At 34.9% G+C, this 20,112-nt stretch overlaps 1 protein-coding gene across 17 annotated transcripts in view; it reads left to right on the forward strand.

Moving 5' to 3' along the window:
* The window catches only part of Tenm3 (teneurin transmembrane protein 3), a 2,554,979-nt gene that overhangs the window by 1,659,080 nt on the left and 875,787 nt on the right, over positions 1–20,112 (forward strand). For all 17 annotated transcript variants that reach the window (XM_087217023.1, XM_087217025.1, XM_087217024.1 and 14 more), the window contains one exon: positions 16,555–16,630. The gene's annotated coding sequence lies outside the window, so the exon portion shown is untranslated. The remainder of the gene's footprint in view (positions 1–16,554; positions 16,631–20,112) is intronic.

Raw genomic sequence — 20,112 nt, forward strand, 5'->3', positions numbered from 1 at the left:
AACAAGGAGAAACATGACATGGTCCTGTGTCTTGAAGAATTATACTTATTCCTCTTTTTTCTCCATCTTCCTAATTTCCAAAGGAAAACAGGACACTGGGCAAGTATTTTCTCAGCACCACCAATATGCTAATACATACGAATCTCAAATAAGGCTGAACATCATTCCCAGCTTCATCTGTTAACCCTCCTCTCCATTCTCTAGCTCTGTCAATACCAGCATCATCTTCCAGTCAACTTATTCAAGTCTTTGTGGTTGCCTTTGCCTACTCTTTGCAATGTCTAGTTAGTGAGTAGATCTTATTGATTTAACTTTATAGTGTACTTCACATGGATGCTCCCCTTCCCATCAGTCACTTCCCCACGCCATATGCATTGGCAATAAATGCTGAACTGTTTCTACCAAACCTAGAAGTGACCCATCAAGAAGTGTGATTAACCCTCCAGTGATCACTTTGCAGTGTGGGATGAAGTTCTGTGCTCACAGTTCTATCTCATTATCTGGTATAAGATGCTCTTTCTAGACTGGTGGGAATCATGACCTTTTCTCTTATCTTTATCTTGAGAACCTCTGTATACACTTGGGAGAGTCAGCGAGTGGTGGTAAATAGTGATGGTGAAATATGTGATGTCTGGGTCATGGTCCACACGTGTACAAAGAAGGAGGCAGCACTAGGTTGGACAAACCTAACTCAGGCTTAGCTCAGTCCCTTGCTAGCTATGTGATTAAGGATAGTTTATTTGACAAATATTATTGGTCACTTCCTCCATAGTAAACAATTTTGGGAAAACACAATAGCGATGAAAACAAACATGATACTAGGGTCAATAGTGTCTACTTCTAGTGCAAGAAAATAGACGTAGACAAGTAAGTAAATAAATGAGACTATTTCAGATATCTGTAGGGGCTATTTTCTAAAATTTGGGTTATATAATAGAAAGTAAGATGAAGTAATGAGAGACACTTATTTTTCACATTTGGTGGGGGGAGGCTTACTGAGAAATATTTGAGAATGACAATAGGGAACCATCCAAGGGCAGAGTTAGGGCAGACAATAGGGAACTCTCAAGGGCAGAGTTTTGGGGGTGGGGCAACAGTAGTACAAAGGCAGAGGAACAGAAGGAAAATAAGTCAGGGTGGCTGTAGAGTGGTGAGAGAGGGGAGGAAAAGTAGGGAATGAGATCTGAATACCAGGCTTTGTAAGTCATGGAAAGAGACTTTATTCAGGTGTGATGGGGAGGCCACTGGCAGGACTAAGTGAGGAGTAACATGACCTGATTTTCACTGGAGAAATGGTGCTGTTTGCTTCAGGGGAAACAATGGCAGAGGACTAATGCAGAAGTAATGAGTCCATTTGGGTCATTGTAACTTAGAGCCTTGGAGTTAAGCCAGGCCACTGTACCCAAAACCAAAACTGGACCCTATAATTCTGATTGCATGGTGCATCCAATTAACACTGAATATCTAAAATAGTTTTTAAATTTTTTATTCTCATGCATTAAAATTATTTAATTTTGATATAGGACAAATTAAGCTTAGATGTATAGATTTCACAAATTCAGCCCAAATGTTTTGAAAGATTTGTTGACTGTTTTCATTGTCTAATTCTTCCTTGAGGAAAGTTATAGGAAATTTAAAGGGGGCAATTGCAGATTTTGGTAACAAACCAGGTACAGTATTTCTAAATGACACTGTTGAGGTAAATCAGATGCTGGACTATTGCTTTGGGTATTGTAATAACCATTCTCTTATCAATCAATATCAATTTAATGACTACCTCACCCGAGACTGTGCTAAAATGGTAGAAGGTACAAAGAAATATGAGCTAAATTCCTACTCACATGGAGCTTGCCATCTCATGCAGAGCTGATATACATTCCCAGAATAGGTAATAATACCTGACAATATATTCCAGGATCCAAACTAGAACTCAAAGATGTGCCAGAAATAGAGGGGGCAAGCACAGCTTGAGGAAATAGCAGGAAAAGAAGAAAGCTTTTTCAAAGAAGATTGAGTAGACTGGAGCAGAGAATTCATGTGGGCTGCTACATTATAAGGGAATAGCGGGAAATGAGGCAAGAAAAGAAAATTGGAACCAGATTGTACTGGGCCTACGTGCCTGGTGAGGAATGTGGACTTTGTAGTATTGGTATTGGACAGCTCTTGAAGGGTTCTAAGTGAGGGAGTGACATGATGAAAAGGTATTTGGGAAGATTAATCGAACAGCTGTGTACAGGCCAGGTAGGAGGGAGATGAGTCAGGAAGCAGCTGTTATAGGTGACTGTAATTGAGAGGCATTTTGATTTTGTTGATTCTGGGTTTCTGAAGTAAAACAATTTTATGTATATATCAAAAAAATCCCCTTATTTCTGCTCATACCAAATGACTGATCTGATGATGCAGCAGCTTTTATAAAGTGTTCTTTTTAGATAGAATGATAATCCCCCAGTAGAAAAATTATTTGTCTTTCCTAACATTAATTTCTTGATTAATAATGACAAGCTAACCAAAAACTGACAAAAAATAGCAAGAGTAGGAAATTATGAAAACAAGTGAATGTTTTGCTAAGGAAATGTTTATTGCTGTGGTTCTCATCATTATGAGTTAATTACAGGCTCTCAGCAAATATCCCATTGTGAACTCAGAGGTGCAATATGTTTTATTTGAAAAAGTGAAATAGTGATTTCCTTTCCAGTATTCAGTTGTATTTCCTGCTATTTTAAGACTACTCAGTGGTACCAATGTACTTTGACAACCAATTATCCCAGCATGTCTTTGCAGTGTATTTTAACTATAATGTTTTTAAAAGCTTCAGTTGCAAAAACAGAGTTCTTTCTTAATTGATCAGATGTGCATCTAGAGTTGTCTGACTACTATTTGTGTAATATCTGAATAAATTAACTGACTTACATGAGCAGAAAAAAAAAAAAAACACCTGTTGAAATAAGATACATGAAACTGCCTGCGAAAATACTATTTAGAAATTTTCCCTGGACTTTCTTTCACAGCATCACTCTTGAGAAAGGATGACATGTAGCCCTGAGTTCTGAAAAAAGAAAGAAGAAATTGTAAGAATAGACCTTCTCTAGGAGTTCACAGTCTGATTTACAGAGGCCAGTTGCCATGTGATAATTACAGGTCCAGCATTGAGAATTTCAATCTTTGCCCACACCATCTTCTGGAACACTTGGTTCAAAGAATGGCATGATACACATTCTATAAGCAAAAGGTGACTTTACAGAGTAAGAATTCACAATGTTAATGTTGCCCTAGTGCCTGTTAACTACAATTCATTGTTTAAAAGCTGACGTCTGTGATTGATTCAGGCACAGAGCCATTGCTTAATTTACTTTGGTTTGATTTTTTTTCTTCACTCTCCCAATTGGCTTGTACAGAGGAGGAAAGTCAGACAGTAGTTACTGCTTTGGAAAGAAAAGATAAGCTGAACGCTTTGGAATGCATTTTTCTTAACACTTTCACCGAGTGTTACATGACTGTATCGAATTTCTTTAGACTTTGATAATGAGAAACAGACAATTCCATAGAAAATACAACCAAGAAATTTGCAGTAATAGAGGATTTCAGAACAACACATGGTTCTAAATGGCACTAAGATTATGTGCTTTAGAGTTCTGAATCTTTTATTTTTTTCATGTTTGAGTAGGTCCTATGGTTGATTTTGAGGTTAAGGAAGGGCAGAGGCCCTGTCTACTAACTATAAATGTGCATATGTGTAAAATTTTCACACATAATATAATATTTCAAAGTTATTTTTATGGAGGCTCAGGGGTCCCAGAACTTAAACAAAACTGCTGATCATTGGTTCCAAGAAATACTTAGAAGGAATCATAGTTTTTTTTACATCATATGGAGTCATTTGCAGACTTTTGGGCTACAGATCACATAATGTTTATTTATTCAGCTGGCTTTGGAGATTTGAGCAATATTTGGAGACACATGAGTCTCTGCCTTGCTTAATAAAAAGTATACTCAAAGGTATAGCTACAGCATTTTTATATACAAAAGGTTTTCATGAGCAGGGATTGATATTGACAAAAATGTAATTTTGAAATTAAAAAGAAAGAAACAATTTCAGAAAAAAATGTTCAGCATCATCTTTATTAAGAAATCTTTATCAGACCTTATGTCCCCCTGTGCTATAAAGCTTGAAAATACACTGCTATCTTTTACAAGAACATTGTAAACTGTAACTTGCATTATTCTCTCTGATCATCTACTGCAAACAAGACCTGGTTCACCTTCTAAGAATAATCATTTAACACAAGACATGTAATTTTGTTGGCATTATTAGTAAGCTTTATGTTATAAAATCATCTCGCTCTTTTCTATGAAAGGTATAATAAATATTTCATAGCTATGACTTTTGAGGGACAGTCTGCCTTTCAAGCTTGAGGCATTCTTTCAATATATACTCCAATCTGAAGGTTTTAACAGTTGTAAAATGCATCTTATCTACTTGTCTTTGAAAAATACAAAGATTTCAAGATGCACCTGAAATATTCATTATGTGGACAGTACTCCAAGAAGGGCTGGAATATGCTGTGTATTTCAGTAACTGCTTATTTATCTAGGTTCTTTCTTTCTTTTTTTTCTTGTTTCCTTCTCTTTCTTTTTGTTTTTCCCAAAGCTTGTACAACTTTCTAAGTCTGTGACTTGACAAAATGCCTTTGCCCTATGACATATACACATAAGTAAATTTGATAGTATTTAACATTTCATAACCTTTATCTGGTTAGCTTAGTGACAGTTTAAAGGAAGAATATATTTTGTACTATGATCTGTCCCAATTATTTTAAGTAATCACTTTCTTATTAAATTAACCTTTTTGTAGGTTTCTCTGTTAGTATCTGATTAGTATAGAGGAATTTTGTTGTCAGTAAGAAGATTCTCTGCAGAATTTTTCCGATGTGATTTTTACATTTTCTGTTTCAAGTCACACTGAAAAATATGCCCATTGGTTGAACCTGTAACCCTTTCTTGTGAGCCAAGCTCATTTCTTCAAAATTGATTTGTCTTTGGTTTTGGGGGAAAGTATTATATGTTGTGTTAAAATTTAAGACATATTTTGAAGAAAGTGTAATTGTATAATAAGATGTCTAAAAAAAGGTGAATCTTTTAAAAGAATTGCTTAATGAGAAAATAGATGTTTAATTCAGCATTAAAAATGAGCAGGACACTATCTTTTAATTACACACACACACACTTTTACAAATAATAAACTAGGAAGCATTGCTTGTACAAGATCTTAGGGTCACAGAAACTCACAAACTAGTACCATATTTTTAATGCTACTGTATTTTTTATGCAATGCAATAAAGCTTTTAAAATATCATTATTTTATCAATAACTAAATCTATTTTCAATTTTCCTTTTCCACCTCTTTTTACCAATATCACTGTTTTCCTTTTTCTCACCACAATGCAAGCTTCTCCTAAATGTTGTGATAAGAAATGCCTCCTTGTAGGAATGAATATGTATATGATTGATATATATTCATATATATTAATATAAATATATCAAGCTTCTTCACAGACAGTAACAAGTAAATCAAAAATGGAGCAGAACCAAACATATTCTCAGGTCTTATGATGTGGCAGACACTGCAAAAAAATAATTTTTTTCATATTTTTCAATTAAAATGGAATTATTTTAGAATGATTGCTTTCTATTCTGTATACAACCACATTATATTTCATTACTGTTACTTGATTATTGTGATGACTAGGTATCCATGTCCAGTTTGGAACAGTACAGGCTTGTGTCTAGGGAATAAATATGTAGAAAGTGAATAGTAATTCAAATGGATATATTATGTTTATAAAATGGTATATTTCATAAGAAATAAAGACTATCTCAGTTCCCACAGTAGCGATCAGTGGGCATTAAGTGCAGGTGCCAATAAGAGAGACAGCACAGGCATTAGGGAGAATGTTTATAATGTGTTTCTGAAATATGTTATGAAAAATATTAGTAAATTTTGGGTGGTTTTATGAAAAGTAACACCACTATATGTATAGACTGAGTTTTATATATTCTTGCCTAGGTAACTTTTAAAGACTACTATTTTAACCCTAAAAAGCAGAAAAGAATGAAGCCCAGAAAAAAATTAGCCATTCAATTAAATAAATTAATTTCACTAATCCCAAGGTGAATTAGGTTGTATCTATGACAGTGTTTATTCCTTTGATTATTTGTCTTTGTAGCTGAACACTTATGCTTCTTCAAAGAACTATAAGCAATGCATTTTTAACAAAATCACAATGATTCTGTTACTTTCAGGAAGATTTATTAATACTGACTACTAAACAAAAATGTCAGAGACTGTAAATATCATGCATAAAAAGCATAAAGAAATGCTACATTGGTTTGAGGACAATAGATAATGTAATTTATATTCTGAGTAGAAAATGAATTTCTAGTAATGTTAGGCAAAAGCAGATTTTAAGCTAAAAAGTTAATGGCGCTCATGATGCCTGGATAAGGCAGCAAAATTGAAACAAATTCAGGCTGCCAGCAATGTACAAACAAGGATGACCCTGGGAAAGACTGCAAATGGTGACCTCCCCTTAACACGTTTTCCTTTTTTAACCATTCCCTCTGGGTTTTTCCTAGATCCAGGGATCTAAGAGTATGTGGCTACAGCCAAGACCATTAAGGTCCCACTCATGAAATCCTTTGTGGTCAAACTTTTTTTTTTGGTACCAGGGATCAAACTCAGGACCTTGTACTTGTGAGGCAAGTGTAGCACCACTGAGCTAAATCTCCAGCCCCAAACGTGATCTTTTCATGGCAGTGATTCTCAAACTTTTTGACTGTGGGTTTTCTTAGGGATATATATATATACACTTCAGTCAATTTCTTCTTTCCAGAGGAAAAAGATCCTACAATAACAAAATACCTTGGGAAGAACAAAATAACAATTCACATATTACTGATACAGTGCAATGACACAGCCAAACCCAATGATGAACAAATATAAAATCTAATAGTAATGCTATAAACAACAAGACCAACTCTGAAAAGCAGTAATAACCACATGTCTCTCCACAGATTCCAAGAATTTTAACAATTTTCAAACGGGCCTGAATAGCAAGAGCATTGCAAGCCTCTCAAGCATTGATTGCAGTCAGATGTCCTGGTGGAATACTGGTTTAGAGTTCTCAGTTAATTCTGGCAGCATGCAATATTAGTTTATGAATAATACTTTACACCAACTCAGCAAATATTAGTGAGTATTCATTAGCCTCTGTGAAATTGCACAGAAAAGGCAAAGTTTTTCTTTCATCAGGCTAAACTTTGAAGTTCCGCAGGAGTCCATGGGACATGGTTTGGGCTGTAGGGACCTCTGCATCAGCTCACTGATAATAAACGGATAGAGGCAGAGATTGTTCCCAGATGGAGATTATATTTTCACCCCATACTCTTGGCTCTTGGATGCTAAGGACTATGAAGCTGAAAACTTCTAGACTGTTAACACACACACACACATACTCACACACACACACACACACACACACACACACAGCGACAGAGACAGAGAGACAGAGGCAGACCAGAGGGAGAGACAGGGACATTTGTATCTCAGTAAGCCACAGAGATCTATTTTACCCTTCAGAAAATATCTTATATTCAGAAACTCTTAGGGCACAACTGGAAAAGCAGTGAAAGGAACAGTTAGGGTGATAGCAATGTAGTGAATGCTCATACCAGGCAAGATATGACTCAGTATATCATGTAAAGGTACAAATTTCCAATGATGAATGTCATCATATTGTATACCTAAAATGTACAAATAAACTTAATGAATAATACACACACACACACACACACACACACACATACATATATATAAATTAGGAGATATCTGGTGTGATGAGACAATAGGAGAGTTGATTCAAGGAAGTGGGTGAACACAGATTGCTAAACTAAAGCTTTCTGTGTTAAATTTGCTCTTACCCATTTAAGCTGGTGTTTATAGAGGTCATCCTCCTTTTCCTAAGACTTTGAGTGATTACTGCCAAATGAGTGGGCCACATCTTCCACTTTCTCTACAGTGAGACAACTCAATGTCTAAAATGAAAGCTCTTTGGTATCTACTAGCCTGAACATGTCAGCATCTGTTCAAAGTCAAAAGTGTGCAAATGTGAAATCAGTACCTTTTGGTCCTGTTATTAATTTCCAGTTATGTTATTCTGGTCCTACTAAAGTCAGTTTACAAGTATCTTTACCCTTATGTGCATAAGAAAAGTATTTAATAACTTGCTCTTGAGCACCAAGGCAGGCTGTACTGGCTGTTGACTGGCAGCAGGAGGTTTAGATTTTTCCAGCTATTGTCAATTGCTATTGTCTTTCCATTAATAAATCTTTAAGAACCCAGAAGGAACCTCCCCGCCTCCATACCAGGCTCCTAGGGCAAAGAAGCTCAGCCAGTCCTAGCACCTGGAAGGAAGTTCCCTGCCTCCATCCCAGGCCCCTAGGGCAGAAAAGCTCAGCAGGTCCCATCACCTGGAAGGAAGCTCCCCCGCCTCCATCCCAGGCTCCTAGGGCAGAGAAGGTGAGCCACGTGGGCTCCAGAAGCACCCCCCCCCCCGCTGTGGAAATGAGAAAACACATAAACAAGCCTCAAAAACAGACTTCCAGATTACCTACAGCAACCCCAAAAGGAAAGGAGATGGAACAACCTGATACTCAACCACCTGGACTCTCTGAACTGGCAACAAAAGAGGATCTGGGAAAAATGAAATCAGAAATAATTTCTCAGATAACAGCAAAGATTTTGCTCATGGTGCAAGACATGATTAATAAATCTAGAGAGGACACAGATAAAAAAATAGAGGATCTGAGGAACATGATGGAATCCCAACATAGGAAGCAAATGGAATCCATAAAACAGATACAAACAGATTTCCAGGAGATTAAAAACTCCATTGAAAGTCTGCACAGCAGAATGAACCAATGTAAGGATAGAATTTCACATATAGAAGATAAGTTTGCAATTAGTGACCAGGAAAAGAAAAATTGCTTTAAAATTGTAAGGGAACATGAGAAATCAATCCAGCAGCTGCTAGACGATGCAAAGAAGAATAACATAAGACTGATTGGAGTCAATGAAGAAAGAGGAGAGAATGCAGATGACGTAAAAAAACCTGTTCACAGAAGTGATGGCAGAAAACTTCCCAAGGAGGGGAAAAGAACTTGACATACAGATAAGTGAGGCATATAGGACTCCAGCTAGCCTTAATCAAAAAAAATCTACACATAGGCCTATAATAGTTAGGATTCCAGAAATCCAACAGAAGAATAAAATTCTACAAGCAGTGAGAGAAAAGAAACAAATCACATACAAAGGAAAGCCCATCAGGATTACAGCACACTTCTCGATGCAAACCCTTAAGGCAAGAAGAGCTTGGAGTGATGTATTTCAAGCCCTAAAGGAAAACAGCCTCCAACCCAGATTGATGTACCCTGCAAAACTATCTTTCAAAATTGATGGAGAAATAAGATACTTTCATGATAAACAGCACCTCAGAAACTTCATGAATACCAAACCGGCACTCCAAAATATTTTAGACAATACCCTAGGAAAAGACGATGAGGATCACAACCCCAGGAAACCCAGCAGAATGAATCCATTGGGCCTGACAAATTAAACACAAAGGGAGAGAATCCAACAAAAAGAAAAAGTCATGACAAGGCTTTTAAAACTTTTAACTTCATCTCCCTAATGAGTGTATAATTAAGTCTTATTATTGTACTGATTAGTATTTTTCTGATTCTAGAGTTGCACACCTTTCCTTGTGCTATACTGGCTATTTATCATCTTCTTATGTCTACATTTTAATTGGGTTGTCTATTAATGAGCTCTAAGAATTCTTTATATATTCTGGTCATAGGTTATATGCATTGTAAATATGGTCTATTTAAGGACTACTTTTCATTTTAATGATGTCATTTAAAGTTCTAAATATTGATGGAATCTCATTTATCAATTTTTTTCTTTTATACATCATGTTTTTTGTATCCTAGGTAGTTCTTGCCTACCCTGAATTCATAAATATTTTCCCTTATAATTTCTTCTTAAAGTTTCATACTTTTAGGCTTTCTTATTTAGGTTCATAGATCCCTTCAAGTTATTTTCATGTATGGAAAAAAAGGATTGAGGTTAATTTTTTATATACAGATACCAGGTGTTCTAGTGCCATTTGGTGCAAACACTATCTCTTCCTCGGCTCTTGAATTGAGTTTATATTCCATAAAATGCTAATGTTAAATAATCTTTCAAAACTCAGTGGACTATGTATGTGTGGTTCTATTTCTAGATTCTCTGTTTTATTCAAATGATCTATGTCTTTCCTTACACCAACACTGCCTTGATTACTGTAGCTTTAGAAGAAGTCTTAAAATTAGGTACTAAACGTCTTCCAACACTGTTTTTGTTTTTGTTTTTAACTTTACTAGGTCCTTTGTACTCCTACATAACTTTTAAATTTCAATATCCAAATCTTCATTTATAGCAAGTATACACAGACCTGAAGTTTTATATATACCTTGTGTTTTCTAATCCTGCTAAATTCAAGTACAAGTTCTAGGGGCTCCTAGAGATTTCTTAGTATTTTCTTTGTAGATGATCATTTCATCTACATATAAAGATTTTGCTTCTACCTTGCCAATCCTATCCTAGTTGTGTCATTTTATTGCCAGACTATTTTGGTGGGGCCTAGGTTTCAAAGTTTAATGGACAGATAAAGAGTAAGCATATCTGCCCTTGTTCCCCACCTTAAGGAGAAAGCATTGTATCTTCTCCATTCATATAAGGCATTCTCACTGGGAGTATGGAGTACATGTCTTTAACTTGTTGAGAAGTTTCTGTTCTACTTCTAGTCTCCTGATAGCTTTTACCATGAACAGCTGTAGAATTTAGTCCAGTACTTTTTCTCCAACTAGTGACAGGATCATATGGCTTTTTCCTTTCCTCTGTTAAAATGATGACTTTTGGGGGTGGATCTTCCCATGCTGAACCAACACTGCCATCCCTATAACAAAATCACTTTCTACATCCTGCCAGATCTGACTTCCAATAGCTTGTTTTGTTAAACAAATTTCTATCTATGTTCATACTTTTTTCTTCTATTATCTTTATCCAGTTTTAGGATTAGCACAATGTTGAGTTCCTAAAATGAGGGGAGAAGTGTTCCTTCTTTTTTCTGCTTTGTTTGATATAATTTATCAGTTAAAATGTTTATGAGACTGCTGTTGTCATATAGGTAGGTTTTCAAGCTAGGAATACACTTTCTTTAATAGGTGCTATTCAAATTTTATATTTCCTCCACAGTTAGTTTCATTAATTTGTCTTCCAAGGTACTTCTTAGAAGTTGTCAAATTTATTTCAAAAAAGATTTTTGTAATATGCTTTCTATATCCTTTTAAATTCTGTAAAATCTGTGGTAATGTCTCCTAGATCTTAATATTGTAATCTTAAAAATGTATAACTGATATTGTGTAACAGGAAGAAAAGGTCTAAAAGAGCAGGGGAATTGGAAGGGGTAGGGGAAAGGAAAAAAGGGAAAAGAAAAAATATGAGAAGAGGAAAAAAAATGGAAACAAGGTCTTTGCAAATAGGGAAGGATGGAGGGGGTGAAGGGAGGGCAAGGGAAGGGGAAAAAAATAAGAACCAAGAGACTCATGTAATGGTACAAGACCCCAATGATGAATGAAACTGTATTTTATACCTAAAATGTACCAATAAAGTTAATGAGGAAAAAATATTTAAAAATAAATAAATCTTTAAAGAAGAGATTTGTTATGCAGAGTTTAGATTTTATTTTCAGAGAAGCTGGGGACAAAAATCGTTGGTTGTTTTTTCTTTTCTTTTTTCTTCTTCTCATTCTTATTGTTACTATTGTTGCTGATATTGACCCTAAAGGAGACAAGAGGCAGGAAGACATAGAATGTATTGTTTGGAGTTGTTTTTAGACATGTTAGGCATTCTGCTAAAAATTCGTAGTCTACTTGACCCTGAATCCTCTTTGTGTTTGATCATAGACAGAGTGACAGTGCCATCTTCACAGGCATACACAAAAGCTGGCAAAAATTAGGGGTTGAAGGCTTACTAAAGCACTTTCCTCATTGATAAAATTGGCAGTGACCTTAATCAGTGACTCTGTAAGCTTTTTAGCACTGACAGAAATAACCACTTTTCCCCACGTTTTCTGCTTTCATCCTAGACACTTTTTTTCCTCTGATCTTCAGATATGATACATGTCCCTAGATTTACAGGGCTTTAGAAAACTGATCACTGCATTTTTCTTTCATTTATATTATGATTATTATCAGAATCCCCCCAATATATATTTGAGGAGACTTGATTGGAAAAAACCACAGGATATAGAAAAATATCTATCTATGAGCATAGAAATTAATCAGTTTAAGATCGTTTTAAAAAGTCTGTTTGGTTACCAGTCTTTATAACCCAGCACAAGATAAAATTGCTTTGCTATATGTTATATCCCTTGTCTTTAAATTCCTAGATCTTAGTTACTTTCTGAATATTTGCAGAGTATCAAATTACTGACAGCAGAAAATAGTTTTTGAAAGATAAAAGTTAATAATAAAGGATTATTTTAAGTCATTTGATATTTAGAAACCACTTTATTCTCCATAAATTAGCATGCCACTTCCATCTTCTGTTAATTTTCCAGAAACTGAAATAGTTGAGTATAAACTGGAGCTAAATCAACCACGTCCATCTCAGCAAATCTAGGAGTTTCTAGAACACTCCTAGTTCACAGTGGTGACTAGCTGCATATCATCTGAGTCATGATTAGGACGGACTGAACAATCAACTACTGAGGCCTTCATTTACTTAGCTTGTATAGACACCACGTTGGGTTGTTTCTTTGGCATATAATTTATCTTAATGAAAAAAACACAACTTTAAAAGAATGAGAAGTCACTGTGATAACATCAATAGTGTTCAGCTTTACCTTTATTGATTGATTCTAACCTACAAGTGCTAAGAAGACTAAATCCTCCACCATTACAGAATGTTTACCCTCTGATAGAAAGTCTTTTTTCAGAAAAGAGAACTGTGGTTCACCAATGATACTCAATGCTACGATTATTTAAGTAAATAATTAGCATAGTCCTTAAAATGATGTAATTATATTCTATGATAGATACTATCAGTCCATCTAGGTAACATAATTATAATTTTAAAACTATTGTGTTTCTCCGGATGTTGGTGAGCCTCTTAGTTGATAATGACATTTGAGTAAATAAAAATGTGTTGAAATTTTAATGTCAATTATTAGTAGTATCAGATTATATACACATATATAAAAATAGATATTTTTTCCAAAACTTATATTAACTACACAGTGAAAGCTCCTCTAAGCATAGTTGGCCAACAGTATCTCTGATTGTTCTGGTTACTAATTAAGTAACAGCCAATGATTCCCTTAGAAGGTAATAAAAGTATCCCTATGAAAAAGAAAAACAACAGAGGTAACTAAAAGAGCTACTCAAGCATGTACAAGTGAGGCTCATGGCTGTAGAAAAGAATTCTTGTCTCAGAAGAAGCATCATTATTTAGTAGACCAAATAGGCCATGTTCAAAATGTTCCTTACAGTAAACCAAATAGGGCTTCAAATCAGGGAAATGTTACCTATTACATCATATATATAAAACATCCATAGGAAATACAGTGGTACTTTGGGTTACTAAATTAAATATCTCCACAATTCTGGTCGCAAACTGAACTGGACAAGAACTGAATCAAATTCCTTCAAAAGATCAACATTAAACCAAACCATTGAATTTGATCCTGTTCTCATCCAACTTGGTTTGCAACCAGAATCATGGAAAGAATCAAGTTCATGAACTGAGGTATCACTGTATAGAATATGTTTTTGGATTATTGACTGCAACAATATTAGATGATATTATTAGGTCCCTATTCCAGATTGAAAAAGCTTACAGATCTATTAAGATAACAAGCAAAGAATATTTATCAATACGACTAGAATTCAGCCCACACATTTCCATGTGGAAACATGTTTGTTGTTTCAGTTTGTCCCAAAGGCATTGAAATCTATGCTTTCCTCTCCCAACTATTTTGCATACACAAGTGGGAAGGCCACAGAAATACTCCAACTCCAAGGTACTCATGATGATTAGTAAAGCCCAAGGGACTGACTGCTCATCAGTTTTTGTCACCATTTAGTCACCATTATCTCATAACTAGTTCCAGACCCCAGAGTTACAAGTGACCTCAGAGTCCTTAAGCCTAACTTTACAAATTGGTTTATCCCCAACTCTGCTTTCTGCCATGGCACAATTACCACCTATTCACCACACCAGGCTCCCTATTAAACATCTAATAACCATAAATATGGGGGAATGAGACTTTAGCTACCTGAACTATGAACCATGGACCTGTGAGTTTCACAGCATAAATATTCCACATTTTTCATCAAGTTAGAAACTATAAACTAAAGTAACAGGAGGGGTCTATTTCCTGCTATTCTTGCTCAGGATACTCTAGAACACCTTCAGATACCATTAAAAAATAGGATATGAATGCCAGTTTGGAGCTAGGATAGCAATCAGAGAATCACTGAGCTACTGTAGTCTTTGTTGTGACCAGGAGAAGAACCACTGAGAGGAGCTGACTTTTTGAAAGTTAGCCTTTGACACATTCCTTATCTTTTCTGATTTTTGATTACCTCATTTGTAACATTTGGATAAAAACAGTACTGCCTTGTAAGGTGGTTGACAAGATTAAATGAATTAATGCTCATGAGGCATTTAGATCAGCACTAACATGCTTCTCAATAAACATTAACTCACACCTTACCATCATCCTTATTAAATAACAAAGGAGCTAACGGGCCAGAATTTGTAGTGTGGCTGCTGGTCTGGCCCATATATGGATAAGTCTGACTGCACATCCATACCTAGAACACAAGATCATCCTGGGACTTGAAAGCTGAGTGGGCTCAGAGGTTTGCCAAGTGAATGTTAGAATTCACAGGACTCCTTACACTGTACCTACCCCTTCTTTCAAAATAAGTCCAATAAGACTCTCATCATGCCTGTTTCTAGGGCATTCTAAGTCCAGACCCCTCCAAATTGTAGGAGGAGAGGAGAGTAATCTTGCTATAGGAGGGGAAAACACTTTAATCACCAGCAGGGACACTTTGTTCACTAAGTTTAATCATCTGTAGAGACCCCTGGTATGCTAAGGACATCTAAGAGACCCGTTCCATGGGATAATTACCTACCATTGCATAGTATGCTTCATTCAGGGTGATTTTCAAACTTTTTAACTAGTATGGCAGAGGTACATAGTCAAATATTAGCTGTAAAAATCAATACTGATGTTTCTGTGCAAAGACTATCAGTCCAGCCCCATTGCCCCTCAATTTTTATAATCACCTAGAATCCAACCAAGTCAACAACAAAAGAGATAACTACTTTTGAACATGATTCCTGCTTGAATTCCAAAGCATTCCACACTGGAACACAGCCTGTTTCTTAAAGTTTCCCTCACTTGTCTTTCTTAAGGCCAGATTCTTCTGGTGAGATTCCTAACTCTCCGCTCATGGCTTCCTCCTTCTTCAGTCCCAATGAGGCTGTCCTGGTTCCTCCCTTTCTACTCTACACTCTGTGCCTTCTCAGTCTTAGCAAATGTCATTGCCTTAATGGTCACTTCCCTGAGACTTGAATTTTTCTTTTCAATCTTTGTCCCTTGGACCAAATTGGTGCCTCTGATCCAGACTCCCAGAAGACCTCTATGCCGCATCCACCATCATGATAATCCCTGGGATCCATTTGTCTCAGTGAACTGGGAGCCTCAGGAGCCCTGAGTTCCTGTCTTTCTTATACACTGCTGGATCCCTGGGCCTAAAAAAATGTGTGGAACATAGCAAGCCTCAAAGTTTCATCTGTGTTTCAATTCTGCTGGAAAATATCTCCAAACTGAAACGGCTTAACTTCCTCTTTGATTTGTATTATGTGCAAACCCTGTAACAAGGTCATTTTGTCCGAGAAACCTGCTCTGCCCTCTCTATTCATTATTCCTCGTTCCAGCTCTGCTCGCTGGCTTCAGAGATCCTGTGGTTTTTCCCTCAGCTGAAGTCTCAACCCTCCTTAAAACATGGTCCATTTTCTTTGTTGGAAGCCTCTTCTGCCTCCTGCTCCTATAACATTGGATCCATACGTCTTTTATGCACTCATCACTCTGGGATGTTTATTATACTTCTTTGTTTACATAGTTTCTTTCAAGGAAAAAGTGTTGTATCATATGGCTAAAGAGTTTTATCACCTGGTACATGTGAAGATACTCAGCAATTATTTGTTAATGAATGATTGAGTGAATGAGTTATTTTAAAGTTCATATAGGTAAATGCAGTACAACATATATATATATATATATATATATATATATATGCAGTATAGACTTGATACATAAAGTTAAAGTAAAATAAATGCCTTAAAGTATAGCAATTTTTGTATTTGCTCTGTTTCTCCAGGCTTGTACCACACCAGAATATTTGCTTAGCAACTGGAGCACACTCCCACAGAACTGAAGGAAGATACAACTTTTTGGTAAGTAGCATATAAATTTCTACACCGGATGGGAATTAAAAGCTAGTGTCTATGCCTCTTATTTTGTTTAAAGTCCTAGTCCATAAAAATTTTAGATATTCTAGTATCTTTGGAGAGTAGAAGGACTTGATGAATATAGTTTTCAATAACTTATTTTTTATAAACATTAGCATAAAATCTTTTTGGGTTTATAAAATGCTAAGCAAATTCCATATCTTTTTGAAAGGAATTTGTATTTTTAGGGTAAAATGTTTTGAAGTAAAAGAACATACATTCTGAAAAATGTCTAACTTATATATGCACAACTTGATAGATCTTCACAAAGTGAGCACATGCCTCTAATCCAGACCTAGTTAAGGAACAGTACTGCTGGCAACCCAGTTAGAGCTGAGCCCCCCAAAACCTGGGCCCCTTCCAGTTACACCTCTTTCCCGCAACACTCTCCCACCCTCATCAGAGTTCATCACTGTCATGACTTCCAAAATCACAAATTAGTTCCCTTGTTTGCAAATTTCATAAAATTGGAGGGACTATCTTTTGAATGACTTTTAAAATTAAAAAAATAAATAAGCGGGAAGGCCGATTCATTTTCTATTTTTGTTAACAGCTGTTTTGCCCGATGATTTGACACCTAATTGGAGTTGTATTGCTACTATTATTAAACCCAGCAAAGATTACCTATTTTCATTGAGGGTCACTGCTAATTTAGCACTTTTGTCAGATTTGTTCCCCATGTTATATATATATGATATATATATCATATATATATATATGCTTAATAAATAATACTCTGCCCAAAATCAGAAAAGACATTCACCATGTCAAATGTTTATAGTAACTGTCTTTTGTAATTAGAGTAAAAGATTTTCTTTTAGCATTGACTGATTAAATTGGTAATTAACATGGGATGAAAATTTTGTATGCTTCCTCAAAGGAACCAAAAAAATAAAGATATTCTTAGATCAGCTAAAGGTTGAATAACATATTTATTAAAGCTCTATTGTATTTAGGATAATAAATGAGGAATAGGATCACATTTATTTTTCAAGGAAGATACCTATCTATCTAGTTATTTATTCTAGATAAGTTTTTACTAACAGCCTCCTAATCTTTGCTAATTTTTAGGCCTCTTTCCAATAAATAGCAATTCGATCCTAACATTTCAAGTGTTTTATTTAATGATCCAAATAGTATCTTATTGATTGGATTCCTAGAGAAAAAGGTATTAGGATTCCTCCTATCCAAAAATTCCCCCCAAAAAATGTTGCTCCCCAATTTCTTTTATAAGATTAAATATTGTGGCTTCTCCTCCTATGTTATTAATTTTCATTTTAGGACATCTGGTACGTTTTTAAAAAGAAATAATTTGTCATCCAAATCATCTCTTTACATTTAGTGACATTAATGATCTGAAAATCACAGTGTGATATTTTATCTAATCTTTCCCATTATATGTGAATTATCCATTCCCCAAAGGAAGTCTTTGACTATGCTCCTAAATTTTGGGATATATTTCAGTTTAGAAGGACCTGCAGGCCTCTATGCCTATGTCACTTCAGCATGTTCTTAAATATGTATTTCGTTTATGTAAATTTTGCATATAAGAAAATATTTAAAGTAGTAATTCATAATAAAGCTTTCTTTAAAACTAGTAAGCTTCTCTCTTAAAGGATATATATGTTATAAATCATTTAATGAGAAAAATTAAAATTGGCATTAAAGGATATAATTGACAATATCTCAACTTTAAAAATGTTAAGGATGACAAAAATAGATACTTGGAATATATTCCATTCAGTTATTGATGTCCATAAGTGCAAAAATAAGTTCTTTCTGTAATAAAGGGAGGGTAGGCATCTTCCTATCTACTCCCAATAAGCAACCACTGCTTTAATTTTTGTCATGGGGGTTAATTTTGCCTCTCCTTATACTTCATTTACATAACATCATACAATGTGTGATTTTTCCTTACTTGTTTGCTTTTTTGTTTCTGGCTTCCTTCATTCAATGTGAGGTTTTGGGGTTTCATTCCTGGCATTGAGTGTAACAGTCATACTTTTAAAATGTATAGTAATATTCCATTGAATTAATATGCTCCAATTTTAAACATTCTTTTACTGGACTTTTGGATTGTTTCCAAGTTTTGGATATTACGAAGACAGCTGTTACATTTTGTGGCCAAATATCTTCACTTCTGTTGAGATAATATCAAGGAGTAAAATTTCTTGATGATAGAGCCAGTGTATAACTTTATAATTAAATAACAGGGTTTCAGTACCTTTGTCCCATTCTACACTCACACCAGAAATGTGTGAGTTCTATTTAGGCCAAATCTTCACCAGCATTTGGTGTTATTAGGGTTCTATGTCTGAACATTTTTATGTGACCTCACTGTGGTTTAAATTTGTGTGGCCAAATGACTGATGATGTAGAACACATTCTCAAGTGCTTATTAGCCTTGCATGCATTTTTAATTTTTTTTTATTTTTTTCTGAAATGTCTATTTGAGTCATTTGCCCATTAAGTGTATTTGTTTGCAAAATAAATTTGGGACATAAACCCTTTGCCAGATTTTGTGTATATGAATATTTTCATCTGGTCTGTTTCCTTGTCTATTTTCTTAACTGTCTTTTGATAAATAGGCATTTGATAATATCTACTTGGTCAATATTTCCTTTTATGGTGAATGGTTTCTGTGTATTTTCTGATAAATATTTTCAAGCATCTTTATCTTTTTGGCTCTTACATCTTAACCTATGATGATGCTGAAATAACTTTATACATGGGGTGAGGCAATGGTTAGGATGCATTTTTCATGTATTTATGTGATTATGCTGGTGCAATTTATTGAAAAATAATTCCTTTCCAAATTGAGTAGCTTTGGCATTTTAGTGAAAATCAAGAGATTATACCAGCTTATATCTATTTCTGAACTGTTTATTTTATTTCATTGATCAGTTCTATTATCCCTATACCAATAATTTCATACTATATAGATCATGAGTCTTAAAGTCAAAAGACGGTTTTCTAATTTTCTTTTTCTTCATGATTGTTTTAGATATTTTTATTCTTTACATTTCCTTATATATTTTGGAATTAACTAATCAATTCTACTAAAAAAGCTTTTGGAATTGTGACTGAGAATACATTGAGCCTGTAGTTAAACTTAAAGACAGTAGCTATTTTAACAATTTTGAGTCTCCCAATCCATGTAAGCAGTAACACTCTCCTTTTATTTAGTTCTTTTTCATATTTTACACTTTTCAATTTAGAGCTTTCACATAGCTTTTGTTAAGTTGATTCTTAAATGTTTCATATTTTACAGTATTACAAATTGAATTCAATTTTTTCATTTTCCTATTGTTTTCTGCCAGTAGGTAGAAATTCAATTGATTTTTAAAATATTGACTTTATATCCTGCAACCATTTAAATTTGCTTATTTTTGTTTGAAGGTTATTTTTAGGTCACTTTGAATTTTTAT

The sequence above is a fragment of the Heterocephalus glaber genome, unplaced genomic scaffold (assembly GCF_053883595.1).
Source record: "Heterocephalus glaber isolate CG9 unplaced genomic scaffold, H.glaber_assembly_v1.0 deba00001461, whole genome shotgun sequence".
NCBI classification, from domain to species: Eukaryota; Metazoa; Chordata; class Mammalia; order Rodentia; family Bathyergidae; genus Heterocephalus; species Heterocephalus glaber.